Raw genomic sequence first — 14566 nt, 5'->3', positions numbered from 1 at the left:
GTTATCCACTTTCTTTCACTTAGCCAGAGTCAGGTCACAATAGCAAGAGGCTAAGCAGGTCATTCCAGATGTCCTCTCCTTAGCAACCTTTTCCACTTCCTCCTGGGGGATCCCAAGGGATTGTGATACCAGATGAAATATGTAATCCCTCCAGTGAGTTCTGGGTCTGCCGCAGCATCTCCTCCCAGTTGGGCGTGCCTGGAAAGGCAGTAGACATCCTAATCAGATGCCTTAAACGCCTTGGCTGAGTTTTTTCACTGGAATGGCCAATTCCTGCTTTTCCGTGTCCATGTGTGCTAACTGGAAAGTGGACTGTGGCTTTGTTCATGCTACAGTATAGCCACATTGATCTTCTTTGGAGCAGGTTGTGCTTCCCCTCATATGCAACACAGAAAAACCCACGAGGAAACAGCAGCTGCTTACAGCACTGTGTCAGTGATTATCCCTGAGGTTTGCCGGCTGCTGTGTATGACCTCGGCACAGGACTTCTGGAGAAATAAGGGCTTCCTACTGCATGTACAAACAAAGCTCCTCCAAAGCCTGACAGTAACTACCTTAACTGCAACTCTTTTAATGATGAATTATAAAGACATGGATGACAGAGAATCTCCTAATCTCCTCTTATGAAATGTTCGTTTACAGCAGCACTTGTTTACCTGGTACATGCACAGGTGGAGCAAACACTCTTGCGGACTTGGGTAGATGACGAAATTTACTTCATGTGTACCCTTGTTGGCAACATGAACTGACGCTAAAGAAATAGCAGCTCTACCCCAAGCTCCCTCAAGAGGCAGCTACCATACGGAGGACATCATAGTGTCTGTGAATGATTCTCAGTGCACAGAGCTTATGACCATAAGTCATGGTTGGTATGCAGATCAACTGGCAAACTGACGTTGCAATCCAGTACAGGAAAGCACAAACCATTGGAATGTAGATCAACTGGTAAATTGACGTTGCGATCCTGTACAGGAAACCACACAGCAGTCGTGAAAATGAGTTGAACTGTGAGCTCCAAGGTTTCCTTTTTTACCTAGAATGCACATGTACCTTTGTTGTTTGGGAACTATTTCGTGTTAGTAGCATAAATTTCATACATAAATATGGTAGAGCTCCATAAAGGGTTAAAAGGGTAAGGTTTGAGGTACACCTCAGAAGATATGTTTACACACCTCTTATATGATGTTATACGGTACTGTACCATAATGTTTAAACTTGTGTACTACTTCTTTTGGGGAGAGAACCATGAGGTATCTTTCCCATTGCAATGACAGAATTTCATTCGCCACACTGTGTACAATATTAAATTTATCGGCAACCCAGCAGTGTGATTGTTATCTTAATTAAGGTTAGAACCCACACTTACTGAGAAAACAGGAACCATGTCAAACTGTCATTAGCACAGCTGCATTGCTAATGTTAGGTAATGCTGGCAATCTGTCAGCCGAACCCTTCAGAAATGTCCTTACCCCTCCCTGAAAGAGATTTAGCAAATACTAACACTGTAAACCAGAGACCTAATTTATGTCTCAGAGCACTAGTTTCAGCGTTGTGATGCAATGGTGTACATGTTCCAATTTTTCATCATGCAAGTTGGGAGCCACACTTGTCTGGTCCTGGTCTTGGTTTTGGTTACAACCCCTCAGTTTTAATCTTGTCACAGTATTTTCTGGTGCTGATTGTGACTTGACCTCAGTTTAGGGGGTGGTAACTTCCTTATATTCAGAAATCATTGCTGCACACAATAGAAACAGTATATCCTGTATTCAACTTGATAATAATAAGAGGATATCCTTTAAAATGCTGAAGATTTTTGCATTCTTCTCTCAAACACAGTGAAATCCACTTGTAGTGCTTCAGCATTTTCCACATTAGTTCCATTTCATGACTAGTTTAAGATCTGAAAAAAATAATTACATATCTAATCAGTTCCAGTGTTCTTTTCTTTGTCACTAGATTTTTATAGCAAGATGCCTCTAAGCTTACATGATTAGGGAAAAAACGCCCAAAATGGTTTCATTACTCTTTTTTTTTCAGGACAATTGTTTTCATTTTCACAGCACAGGAAAGTGGAATATTCTTACTCATCCATAAACCTGATAAAAGTATAAAAGTTCTGCATTAAAAAAAGAGAGAAACAGCTGAAGTCATGAAGTTGGGGGCACATAAATACTACATTGGAGGTAGCAAATGAAATCAAACACTGTGGGGCATTTCAGCAGACGTGGACATGTGGTTAATGAACGACATTATATGGGTATTGAAGTTAGTTAATGCCCCAAGCAGCAGAGGCTTTCATTTCAGTCTGAGGCATCATGGATTTTTTTTCCTCTGGATTGTCTGGCCCCAAATGGCGTGAAAGAGGAATGATCTCCACTGTGCGATTTGCAGGATGACTTGATTGACTCTGCAACAATATGTTGATGGAACAAAGCAATTTGTTGACACAGTAGGATTTTCCAGCTCGTGGTATACGTTACCCACCTGTTTTGTTGTCTGGGGAGGAAAAAAAAAAGCCTATTAATTGTATCCACCTGGTCTTTGCGAGCCGATCTGCGACAGCGTGGGAGGCGTTTGCATCAAATATCTGCAAGGCAAGTAAATATGTGAAACTGCAGTCTTCATAAGCGCAGGCTGATTGTTTCAGCTCCCCGTCATGATAGTAAAATGAGTGCGGCGTGTTGTTTCTATAGTAATATTTTTCTGTTTATCTGCAATGTCTCCAGAGGGGGCTTAGAAAATGCTTCAGACTCCAGCCTTTAACATGAGTGTAAACAGTGTGCGACTGCAGTCTCAGCTCCCACTCTCATTATGCTACACTAACTGCCACAGAGCCAGACATTCAGAGAAACAGAACACTGCATCTGTCTGCACCCCGCAGTTTAAACTCCTCATTTCGCTACTTTGCAGCATGAAGTTTGCTGATTTGCCAGCCCAAAAATGATGGGCCTCAATAGCTAAACTTCATTCTCAATTAGGGGAATCACATCTTGTTGTCTGGGACATATCGCAACTGCATTTCAAATCGACTTATCTTCGCCATTCGTTTTATTGCTTTACTGCCTCTCTCTTCCAGACAACCAATCGTATATTACACGTGACAGGACTCATCACACTGGTAAGCCAGAAAATGGAGGAGAGGCTTCAAACATGCTGTGGAGGAGTCATATTTTAACCCAAACCGTGCTATTTTCCTAAACCTAACCGAGCAAGTTTGGTGGCTAAACTTGCACCAGGCGTCTAACGTGTAGTTATCATTGTGAAAGTGGCAAACAAAGTGTGAAATTTTCCTGAACCCAACCACAAAGTTTTGGTGCCGAAAAACTAACCAAACAAGAAAACTTAAGACTAAGAGTGATTGGTCTCACACGGGACACAAACCTCAGCCTCCCGATGCTGATTTATGCCTCCTTTCTTTCCTCCTCATGTGGACTTTGTGGCCTTTTCAAACTGGAAACCTCTTCTGCTATGTCACAGTCTTACCTTTCTGTGAGAGAACACGTTTCTTTCAAAATAAACTATGTTCAAAATGTAAATTTTTGGAGACAGGATTGGATTTGCGGCACCCGTCTATAAAGCGGTACTCTAGAAATGCAGTATTTCTACCTATCACATAATATTTTAGTACTTGCTTCAGGACTTTGCTTAATGCCAGGTTTACTTCACACTCTATAACACCTTGATGTATGGCAGAGAGGCTATCGCTGAATATGCAATGATGTTCAGACTCGAGCAAGTTAATGTCTCATCAGACTTAGGGGTAACGCGAGTTTATGTCCTTTAAGCATTTTCAAAAAGTGACTCAGCCCCTAATATATTCTGCCTTTATGAATTTCAAATTAATGTGGGTTTATATATAAGTCATTTGTTATTGGCAGCTGCCAGCAGGGTTTGTAATTTCCCCTGGCATGACTTCAGACGGAATCCTGATGGAAGCCTTGATGGGTTTTAATGGCACTTCAGTGGCGGAGAATGGACTGAATTTGCATGTTGACAAAGGACGGGAAGGAAAAGAGATAATGGAGGTGCTGAAGCCGTGTCCCAAATCAGAGGATATATCCTCTTAAGACCACACTTCTGGACTGGATATGTTGCAATAGCCCTGTCCCTTGGGAAAAACACAGCATAACCAGTCATTTGAATGTACTCCAACATACCTAGCCAATCAAAATGCCCGTGATTGTTGGGCTGTTTGAAACTGAAACCAGCAGCTCAGAGGAAGGGATGTTTCAGCAATGTTTGGCAATTCAAGCACTCCACTTGAACCATCATCAGGTCTTTACCATCCCTAATCCGATGTGCTCTGCAAGGTCAATAGTTTAATGGACAGCAGAGGTCAGTGAATCCTGATGAGCGTGAAAAGGATGCGAATCATATGCAACGGACTTTGTAGTTTCCAGATCTCCAGGGAGTTGAACACCAGAGAGCCCGAATGAGGGAATGATTCCTTCGGTTCACAGACGTGACACACTACATGGTTTTACACTCAAAACAAGTGTACTTGCTTTCTTCCATCTCACAGCTCCAGATGGCCTCATGGCGACGGAGACACTTTATATTGGTGTTTGCTTCTATTTGTCACATATAATCGTGGTTACATTTTTGGTTTGTGATCCTTTAAAACAAACATTTTTGACTTACTGTCCCAGGTTGTAGCCTTAGTGTGGACATGAGCTGTATTATTTTCTTCTTGAAATTGTTTCATATCACAAAAAAAAGGCCAGAATAGGTAAATGAGTTCAATATTTAACAAGGAAAGCTGAAGAGAAATCACGTAATAAATATTTCAGAGTTTTTTCATTGCAGTTAATCATCTTGCCACACTTAGGTTGGGCACATTTGAGCCTCAGCTGTGAAAAAGCAAGTACAGAATGTGAAATAATGATCCGAGGCATCAGCCAGTTTGATCTTAGCCTTTATATATTGTGAATTATGTGGTGTTGCAGGAAAAATATGTTTTGAAAAACGCTATTTGCATCATGAGATCAGAAACTGTACTCGCTCTTTGGTGGTCTTTGACATAATGTGCCTATGCGGTACTGGATACTGATGCAGGCTGCAGATTGGCTTCTGACTGTCGTATTTGTGTAAATTAATCGTTTGTGTTCCACAAGTTGCCTCTTTGGGGACAAATTTTGATTCAAATCGCAGTTTAAATTCCGGCATCACGGAACTTGCTCCAGTTGTATTACACTTTGTAGACCATTTGAAGATCCCTTTTCTGGCGATTAACTTGGAAATATCCGACTTAACGAGAAGATGAAGAGCGCCCGAATGCATCATTAGTTTCAGTCTCTGCGAAGATAAACTGTCTCATTTGAGGAATAGATGCAGGTTCGGCCTCGCCTTCTGATCCAGCCTCCCAGTTGAACCACAGCTTGAAAAACCCTCCTCGGTGTTGTTAGCAAGTGATTACTTTTGCTAATTCATTTTGGTCCTGTTGCTCATCTCCTGACAGCTTCATCTTTTATTTACACCACTCAGCCGGTGTCGCAGGTGCAGGAGACCAACATCGAGGGGGATGAACAATGCTCTCACTCTCCTGATGCAAATACCTGCTATTGTTTAATGCCAACTGACATTCTGCAGATTGCCTAAGATTATTACTCCCACCTGGACGCTGCTCATATCAGCGATATAATTTACAACATCCATGTTTGTGATTGCACATACAGTAAATCTTTGGCTGCAAGTGCCTGTGCAGAATAACAATTAAAAAAAAAAACTATGCATCAACTGATTAAGTTGTTCACACTAAATGAAGCCACGCACCCCAGCCGCATGTTCGCCCACGCATGCACACATCCTCCCCTGGCGTGGAGGATATTTTCAATTAATCAGGCTCTCTCATCAATAATGCATCACCCCTGCAGCCAGTCACTCTTTTCCAGCCATTTAATGAGGCAGCCCAGCCAGAGGGACACCATCCACACATTACTCCTATTATAGTAAATGCTCAGGAGCAAAGCCACTGTGGCCACGAACGGTTATTAAAGTAATGCCATCATTTGTGCCTTGGAGTCAAATCAAAACCTGTCAAAGACTGTTTGCAAAGGAACACAAATGACAATAAGTAAACAGCCTGGGAGCCGGTGTGCCGCCGTGTCACCTCGCAGTCATTGAAATCCTGAGGTTTGCTGAAAAATCCACTGCAAGAGCTCAGGAGACCAGAGGAAGTTTGTCAGGAGAGATGAATTATTAAAAGCAGCTTTGCGGTGACAGAGGAGAGTGTCCTGGTTTGATAACATTTTGTTTTAAATTGCAGTTCCTGATTTAAGACGCAACCCTGAGAGTCAGGAGAGCAGTTGTCAAAATAACCTTCTGGTTTATACATAGAATAGATTATTTGAGAGCTTTTGAGCTGCGCAGTCTCAAAATTAAATGCAGTCTTATACAAGAGCACTTGTTTTGTTTTTTCCTTTGCTTCTTTTTGGCATTCAAGGCAAAGTGATGAGATAAAGTGCTCTTGCTTCAAACTTCAAAACTGGATTCTGGCAATGAACATCCATTAGGTTCCCATTTTCTTTGATTTCACTGATACATTTGGTGATCAAGAAAAAGAAAAGACTGCTTTGGTGTTTTCCTTTTTGTTTGCCATTGCACGAGACTGTTGCCTGCAATTTGAAGTTCCTGGACAAACCAGCTGGCTGGAAATGACTTATTCAAGCCAGCGTTAGCTAGCAGTATCTATAAATGGACCATTTAAAACAGCCGCATCTGCATCTCTCCTCAGTCCCTTGGAGTGCTTTATCTTAGAGAGACACTGACATCTGCACTGTTTTTGGCTTGGAGGCTGTCACTTTGCACTGCAGCATACGTGCTTTTCCCTCAGCAACACACTCCTCATGCTAACTACCCACTTCTTCCATTTACCCCCAAACCAACTGATGTAACTTCTTCATTTAATGACACCACCAAATGTGCACCAGAGGAGTTTTTCTGCACCCCAGTCCAATGATATAAGAAAAGTCAGAGAGGAAATTAGGGTTATTTGAGGAAAAGGTTGCGAACTTTAAGAAAAGGGTACTTTGGGACTTTGTGAAGAAGTTATAGGTACATTCATTTCAGGCCTAAATGCATTGTGTGTATCTGTCGATGTGCTCAGATAGAAACTGAAGGAAATTTTCGATCTTATTTGCCCCATGAAATAAATCATCAGCCCATTGTGAGATTACTGAATTCTGACCTGTTTTTCCCTCTTTGGAGAAACAAGGTGGAAAAGAACAAATCAATCTAAGACAAATTATCCTGTCCAGGTTGAGAATAACAGGAACAAAAGAAGAAAAACAGGAGTTCTTTTGCTGCTTTGATCTCATGCAGTCGGCTTCTCAGAGTTTTCTCCTTAACCTTAACAACAGAGCAAGAAATAGACAAATTAGAGGAAAAGGCACAACTGCATGATTCAGATCTCATGATCTTCTAACTTTGGTATCAAGTACATCTTGTGCATGTTTGATTAATTGTTTAGACATGATCGTAAAGGAAACAGAGCATAAATTATTTGAGATATAAAGAGAAGTATGATCATAGCTATCATCAAACATCAGCTTTACTCACTTTACTGTTTAGAGGTTCATGGTGGACTGAAGCCTATACCAGCATGCTTCGAATCACACCTAAGGCCAATTTAGAATCACCAACTAAGCTGCCATGCATGTCTTTGGACTGTGGGAGGAAACCAGAGCACCTAGAGAAAACTCACTCGGGGGTGAACATGCAAACTCTACAGGAGGCTCAAAGCCAGAGCCTTCTTGCTGGGAGGCAACAGTGCAAACCGCTGCACCATTGTGCTGCCCCGAAGCTATCACACTGCGCAAAATCCTTATCCTTAAAAATTGAAAAGAAATATGAATAAAACTTCCATCCAAACACATTTGCTCTGAAAAGGAAAAGACAAAGAGTATGTGCTGAACAGACCAGTGGTGCCCTAATTTTCTTCCTCCTAAGACAATTTACCCAAAACTGTCAAAATGCCAAGCAAATATCAATGTAGGGACGCTAAACAACTGAGAATTTCCAAATATCCAGCATTTAGATTCAAATGGATGTTTGCTTTATTAGTGGAAAATGTAGAAAGAGAGTAAATAAATGTGGCTTTGGGTTTCAGCTTGCAAGGATCTTGAAGTGAAAGATTTGTTGGTCTGTTAGCAGCTGGGTCTAAGATGACATACACTACAGTTCACAAGTTTGGGGTCACCGAGACAATGTCATGTTTTATTCATGTGCTAACATAATTGCACAAGGGTTTTCTAATCATCAATTAGCCTTTCAACACCATTAGCTAACACAATGTAGCATTAGAACACAGGAGTGATGGTTGCTGGAAATGTTCCTCTGTACCTCTATGTAGATATTCCATTAAAAATCAGCCACTACCAGCTAGAATAGTCACTTACTGATAAATTTAATGTTATCTTCATTGAAAAACAACTGCTTTTCTTTCAAAAACAAGGACATTTCTAAGTCACCCAAACTTTTGAATGGTAGGTATTTCTAACTGTATTTGTCAGATCACCATAAATCTTGCATAGCCAGGCCATTGTTCAGCATAGAAAGGACTGTTCTGGTGGATTTTTTTACACAGGGAGACAAGAACTGTGATTAAAATGACTAATTCCTTCTCCAAAAAAAACACTCGTAGGACTGCAAAATTTTCATTGAGGTAGGTTGCTGTCCTGGAGGTTGTTGTTTCTCGCATTGAAAGTGGGCTTGAAAATAGCCACATGTAGCCAGGTAAAAGGTAGGAGAAATTTGATTTTACCTTCTGTCTACATCCAGTTAGACTACATTCATGTGGCAGCTTTGGTAACCCCATAGCAGCACCAGTAGGCCCAGCAGTACTTGCGCTCTTTAGAAGTCTTGTGACAAATCAAAGAGAAACTGAACTGTATTTGTAGATCTAAGAAGTGAGACGACTGAGAGCAAATAAAAAACACAGAGCTGAGACTTGAATTTGATCACAGAGACAAATTTTGGATACTGTGCAGGCTCATTTATAAGCCAATCAAGTCTTCTGAGCTCTGACTGTCTCGTTGTGTGTTCAGCTCAGCCTCTGATGAACTCACCAGGAACTTTCTATTTTTTACTCCAGCCTCTCCCCTTTTCCCTCTTGTCTCCATATGTTTATGAAGTGGCTTCATAAAGCAGGACACATGCATATTTGCTCCACTAGAAACACTTTTAGATGAACTGAGCTCATCTTTACGTCATCGTGTCCTTCCTTTGACTTTATGTAATTGCACCACCTTTAAAATTTATTTCATTCTCGGCTTAAACAGACAGCAAGACCTAACAAATATGACATTTACTTCCTTATAAAATACTTACAAATTCATCTTATTTTAAAATTTAAAGCTTGAATTGTTTACATCCATACGTCTTTATTCAACTGCTGGAGCTTACAGGCCATTGTGGGGCTTTGTGCATGTTCCCATCTTAAGAACTTCCCTGTAGAAGCAGAAGAACGTCCATTTTTCCTTCCCTTTGTTGATGGTGGATGTTGAGCTTCACCCTGCCAGATGTTGATTATGCACGCATGTGTGCGTGTGTCTCAGTGCATGAAACAAAGCTAACCTACTTGGAAAATGCTCTAAATCAGCTGTACTGTTTTGCAAGATTTCATCAGCTCTGCTTTGCTATTTTAATCAGTGATTGCAATTATTTCACAGGTACCCAAACGTAAACAGCAAATGGTGGTCAAGGTTGGATTACCTTTGCTAATTGACAAATAACAAAGTTGTCCAATTAGATGTTGTCAGATGAGTCCTGCTTCATTACCTGATCCTGGGATTCTAACTTGAAGACAGGCCCTGTGTCAAAATCTAGTTGTAAAGTGGTGATGATACTATGGAGATACCTGTTTTCATTGATATTGAATTGGATTACCATACAGAATACTTGGTGAGGAGGTAAAAACAGAGTCCCAAAAAATGTTTTTTTCCCTCTGGTTCTTGCAATGAAGTAGCTCCAGGTTTTTCGGGGGATTCTCTTTTTATTTATTTTTTTTTTTTTTACAGTGCTCAGCTTCCTGTGTGCAAATGTTCCACCAAAATAATTCCACCTGTCACCATTTTGAGTCAACACCAACACTTCATCCTCGCTTAGCTCCACCCAAGATGATTGTGTTTGGTTTACAGCAATACCAACAAGCCAGTACTTTCCCCCCACCCTATAGCAGAATGATAATGAAGTGCAGCCGGACCATTATGTATGACAGAACAGGCTGGCTAAGTGAGACTAATTGCTGCAAGATGCACAGTTAAGTGCCTTCTGAGATTTTTTTTTTTTTTTTAAAAAGGAAGCATATCCTTGTGGCGCTTTTAGGTTGTTTGCTACACTTTCGGGCTTTCATCAAGGTCAATCTGAAGGACCAGCATGGAGGTTTTAGCAGTGTTGAACAGCAAGTTTGCAGATTGCAACCAGCTAAATGCACCTCATCTGACCCTTCTCTTTGCTAGCATTCCAGAGAACCTACAGTGACCCAGCTTCAACTTAATAAAGGCCCTCTGTAAAGTCAATGTTTGCTTTGTCCATTCCAGGCTCCTGTAAAAGCAGGAAGTGAAAGAGGAATCACTCCTCCTGCAGACAGGAAGGGCTCATTTGAAAGTAATGAAAACACAACTATTTTTAATTATAGGCGATTATACGCTAATGAAAACATCATTATGAATATTACATTTCGGCTAATAGATCCCCTTAAAATCCTGCACACAGCTTCTTTAGCAGTTGCTGTAACCTACAAATCATCACCGCTCTGCACCAGCACTGATAACACCTCTTGCTGTCACTTCTAATACGATGCCTTGTAAAGAAGCTTCTGCTCAACCCCAGAGAACTGTGAACTACATTGGATTCTCTTGTGTTTTACATGCGTCGCTCTGCAAGGGCGACAAACGTCCCCGAAAATGCTCTCTGCAAAGTGGCGCCACTCTTGTCCTGGCCTCATTCAGCTATCGTTCCTTAATATCTCCTCGCTCTTATATTTTTTGTAATCAGGCCTAGAATGGTGATCTCTAAGGAACATAACCATATGAGCAGAGAATCTGACCATCTGGCTTCCACTGCAGCTAAAAATCGCGGGGGACAGAAGGAGACTGACGAATGTCTCTCAGCTCCTGCAGCCTGTCAATGTCAAGATGTCTCTTTTAAAAATAAAACACTGTTGTCAGAAGCTGTTAAGAGCCAATAGTGTGATCGCAGGGAAATGTAAGGCCGTCTTGCAGGAGAAGTTTTTTAAAAGGAAAGAATAGAGAGTCACCACAAGGGGGGGAAAAAAGTACAAACTCATTTTGAGTTTTTTTGTTGTTGGACTGATTCCAGACGTGCAGATAGCCACACTGGGTGGGACAGTTATTGGATGGGAATGATATAAAATCTGTGTGGGGGATAATGATTGGCTTATCTCTGAAGCTCACAGAGCACGAATCCCTCACCCCGTCTGGTCTCCTGTCAATTCTTTATTGTGGGGAGTAGCTTTCCATTTCTGCTCTATTGAAAGCCGAGGAGATGAGAATATGTAAGTGAAGACAGGGAGTAGAAATCCTGCATTAGTTATTTCATTTCCAGTGACTTAGCACCAAGCCGTTGCTCTGCTGTGATTTCCAAGGCACACTGTGACCAATGTCAGGGAGACCGTTGCTCCTCCATAATACATAAATTCCACTAATTAGAGATCAATGACTCATGCTTGATGTAATTAGGCCGGATGGAATGTCCCCACAAAAACGCAGACGTGTGCTCATCTGTTTTTGTTTCCCCTATCTCCCCTATCAGTTCTATTGTGTATAACATAAAACATGAAAATGATCCCCTTGGCAGACATGCCCTGCCTAGACATGGTTCAGGAGAGCGGTGTCCGCGGCAGCACTTTGACAGCCGGGTTATGGTTTCTGGTCCCAGTAATGAAGGACTACTGAGTGTGTCATCCAGGAAAAGGGCCTCTCCCCTGTCTGTCTGTCGGCCAGCCAGCTGGATTCAATCCTACACCTCAGAATAACAGCAGGCCTCAAACGCTCTAGTATGGCCACCCTTTGCTTTAATAGGCAGAAACAGCTCATTAAATCAAAACAGTGGCTAACCCTCTCCATAACAGAACTGGTAAACTCACATTTGTCAGACAACGGCTAAATCATTTAGTCGTTTGAGTTTTCTTTTTCCCCCTTTTATCTCCTTTTCCAGCTTACACATCATTCTGCTGCTTTTTGCACGGCTAGCAAACCGCAGTGATTGAAAGAAGAGAAACAGAGGGGAGCCCAGCGCAAAGTAATACTACAGTGGCTCAATTTCCACGAGTCAGAGAGCTCTGTCTGCCCTGCAAACTGCCCATGATATACAGAACAAGAGCGGGGATTAGCCAAAATGTCAAGAGAGACAGGTTAAGCTGACAGCATATTGGTTTATATTGAAGGGTCTCACTTTCAAAGTCAAAAAGTCCAAAACTTCTCAAAGCAGGAGTCTTCAGTCATATTCAGTCGTGTCATATTGCTAAGCAGAGAAAATTCAATTTCCACAGACTTTCATTTGACTTTCAGGCAGAGGGTTGGTCACAGAAACTCTAAGCTTTTTGGAAGCAGAGGAAATGGCTCAAAAATAATGTTTGCAGAATAAACAAATGGAAAAAAGTATCATTAAAATCCATCAAGGGCGCTCAAAGTCCCAATATTTTACATACAAATCCTCAGCTAACACACTTGTGTGAATCGTCCTGCTCAGCGGTTAATGTGGAATTATTTGATTTTGAAAACTTCAGCTGGCAGTCATATAATAAAAGAGAAATGGCAGCAAGGACTGTGTAAAGCCTTAAGGAGTGTTTTCATGTTCGGCTGTGAATGTGTTTCAGTGCAGAGATTAGCCTGAAGTGAAATTCCAAATGCCTCATCTGGCCTGATTTCCCTGCGCAACAAGACCAGACTGGGCTTCATTAGCTGTTGCTGCTGTGCTTTATTGGCACGGAAGATCCCATTTTCACTACAGAAATGACTTGCCACCAGCTGCAAATTGACAATGCGCCATATTTCCTCACGAGTCAACTCTTATTAACAGCAATTCCTGGGATCTGCTGCCTTCTCCCTCCGTATCCAAACACAGCGGTGTCATCAGCAGGTAAATTTGAACAGTCGGGATCTGAAGACCTCACAGGCTTTGTTTACCGCAGTGGAAATGACTAAATATAGGCGAGCAGCGTCGCCAGATGCCTGCACCTAAAGTCATCCCCATACCTCTCCTCCTGAGCCGACATCTGAAGGACGCATCAAGTCATACATCAAATTCACATTTAAGTTTTGAAACTCTCAACAATGGCTGTGTTGCTCTCCATTAGCGAGCTAATTCCCCAGCACAAAAGCCTCCGTACAGTATCGATGATTACTCCTCTCCACAATATCAGGCTGTTCTCTGACTGATGGCGGCTGCAGCAAAGGTTAATTAATGAGCAGTGGCAGGAGCGATGGCTGCCGGCGAGGGAGAGGCTCTCCTGGGACTTGGATCCACCAGCGGTGACAGATAAAGGTGGAAAAGGAAAGGGTATGACTACTCAGCTGAAATTGAGTCCCCTTTTCTATCTGGATAACCTCCGTGTGCTTAATAGCGGCAGAAAGCCTCTTGATCACTTAGCCAAGCTTGACGCGTGGAATTAGATTATAATGCAGCTTCTCATCATTTTCTGTGTAAAACCATATTTCATGCAATGATTACGTATTGGTTATCAGACATCAAAGATAATCTAGGCGGCAACCCCTACTTAAATTAGTTCCGCAAATCTGCTTCTTGTGATCAGACATCAAAAGGTTTCCATAAAGCATATTTGTCTTCCTGTGCAGCGGTGTTATTTTCAGACAGGGGGAAGTAAATTCTATAGAAAGACTCTGACATATTGCTGCATTTTTATCCCATCTGTACGATTCCATTAAATTTAATTGGTGCAGATTATCTATGCAGACTTATTCTTCAAGTGTGTGTGTGTGTGTGTGTATGAGAGAGCTCTATGGGGGAGAAGCAAGGACATCAATTTCAAAGATAATCTGTGATGATAATCTGCATTCCTTCTGCAAATATAAAATCAGTGCTACATGTATATACACCACCCATTTATGAAGCTCCTATACATTATAAATCATTATATTATTATTTAATAGATTGTTAATATCTCTTTACAAATTAGTTATTAACCAATATCAAGGGCAAAATTTGGGTAGCTGCTGGTTGTTAGGTCATCAATTAATAATTAGTTCTGAACAAAGGGCTCATAAACATCAATTCTGGACTTATGTGGGTCATTAATTTAAATTATTCTGCTGCTTCAAAGAGATTTTTCACAACCTGGAAAGATAAAAACTGCTCTCACATCTCAAATATATACATAAATATATAATTAATCATTAAAGATATTAGCTATAATATGTGAACCTTATGTAAATGCTGACTGGAAAGTAACATTATAAATTCAGTCCATTTATCACAAGATAGGCTTTATACGGGGGTTTGTAAATTGTGAGGAATAGCTTCATTAGTAAATAATTTATTATTAATACTTCGTTTAGATTAGTTATAAGACATTAACAAGTGCAAC

Source organism: Amphiprion ocellaris, chromosome 22, assembly GCF_022539595.1.
Source record: "Amphiprion ocellaris isolate individual 3 ecotype Okinawa chromosome 22, ASM2253959v1, whole genome shotgun sequence".
In the NCBI taxonomy this organism is placed as follows: domain Eukaryota; kingdom Metazoa; phylum Chordata; class Actinopteri; family Pomacentridae; genus Amphiprion; species Amphiprion ocellaris.
The sequence above is the reverse complement of the archived record's forward strand: the minus strand, read 5'-3'. Positions refer to the sequence as shown.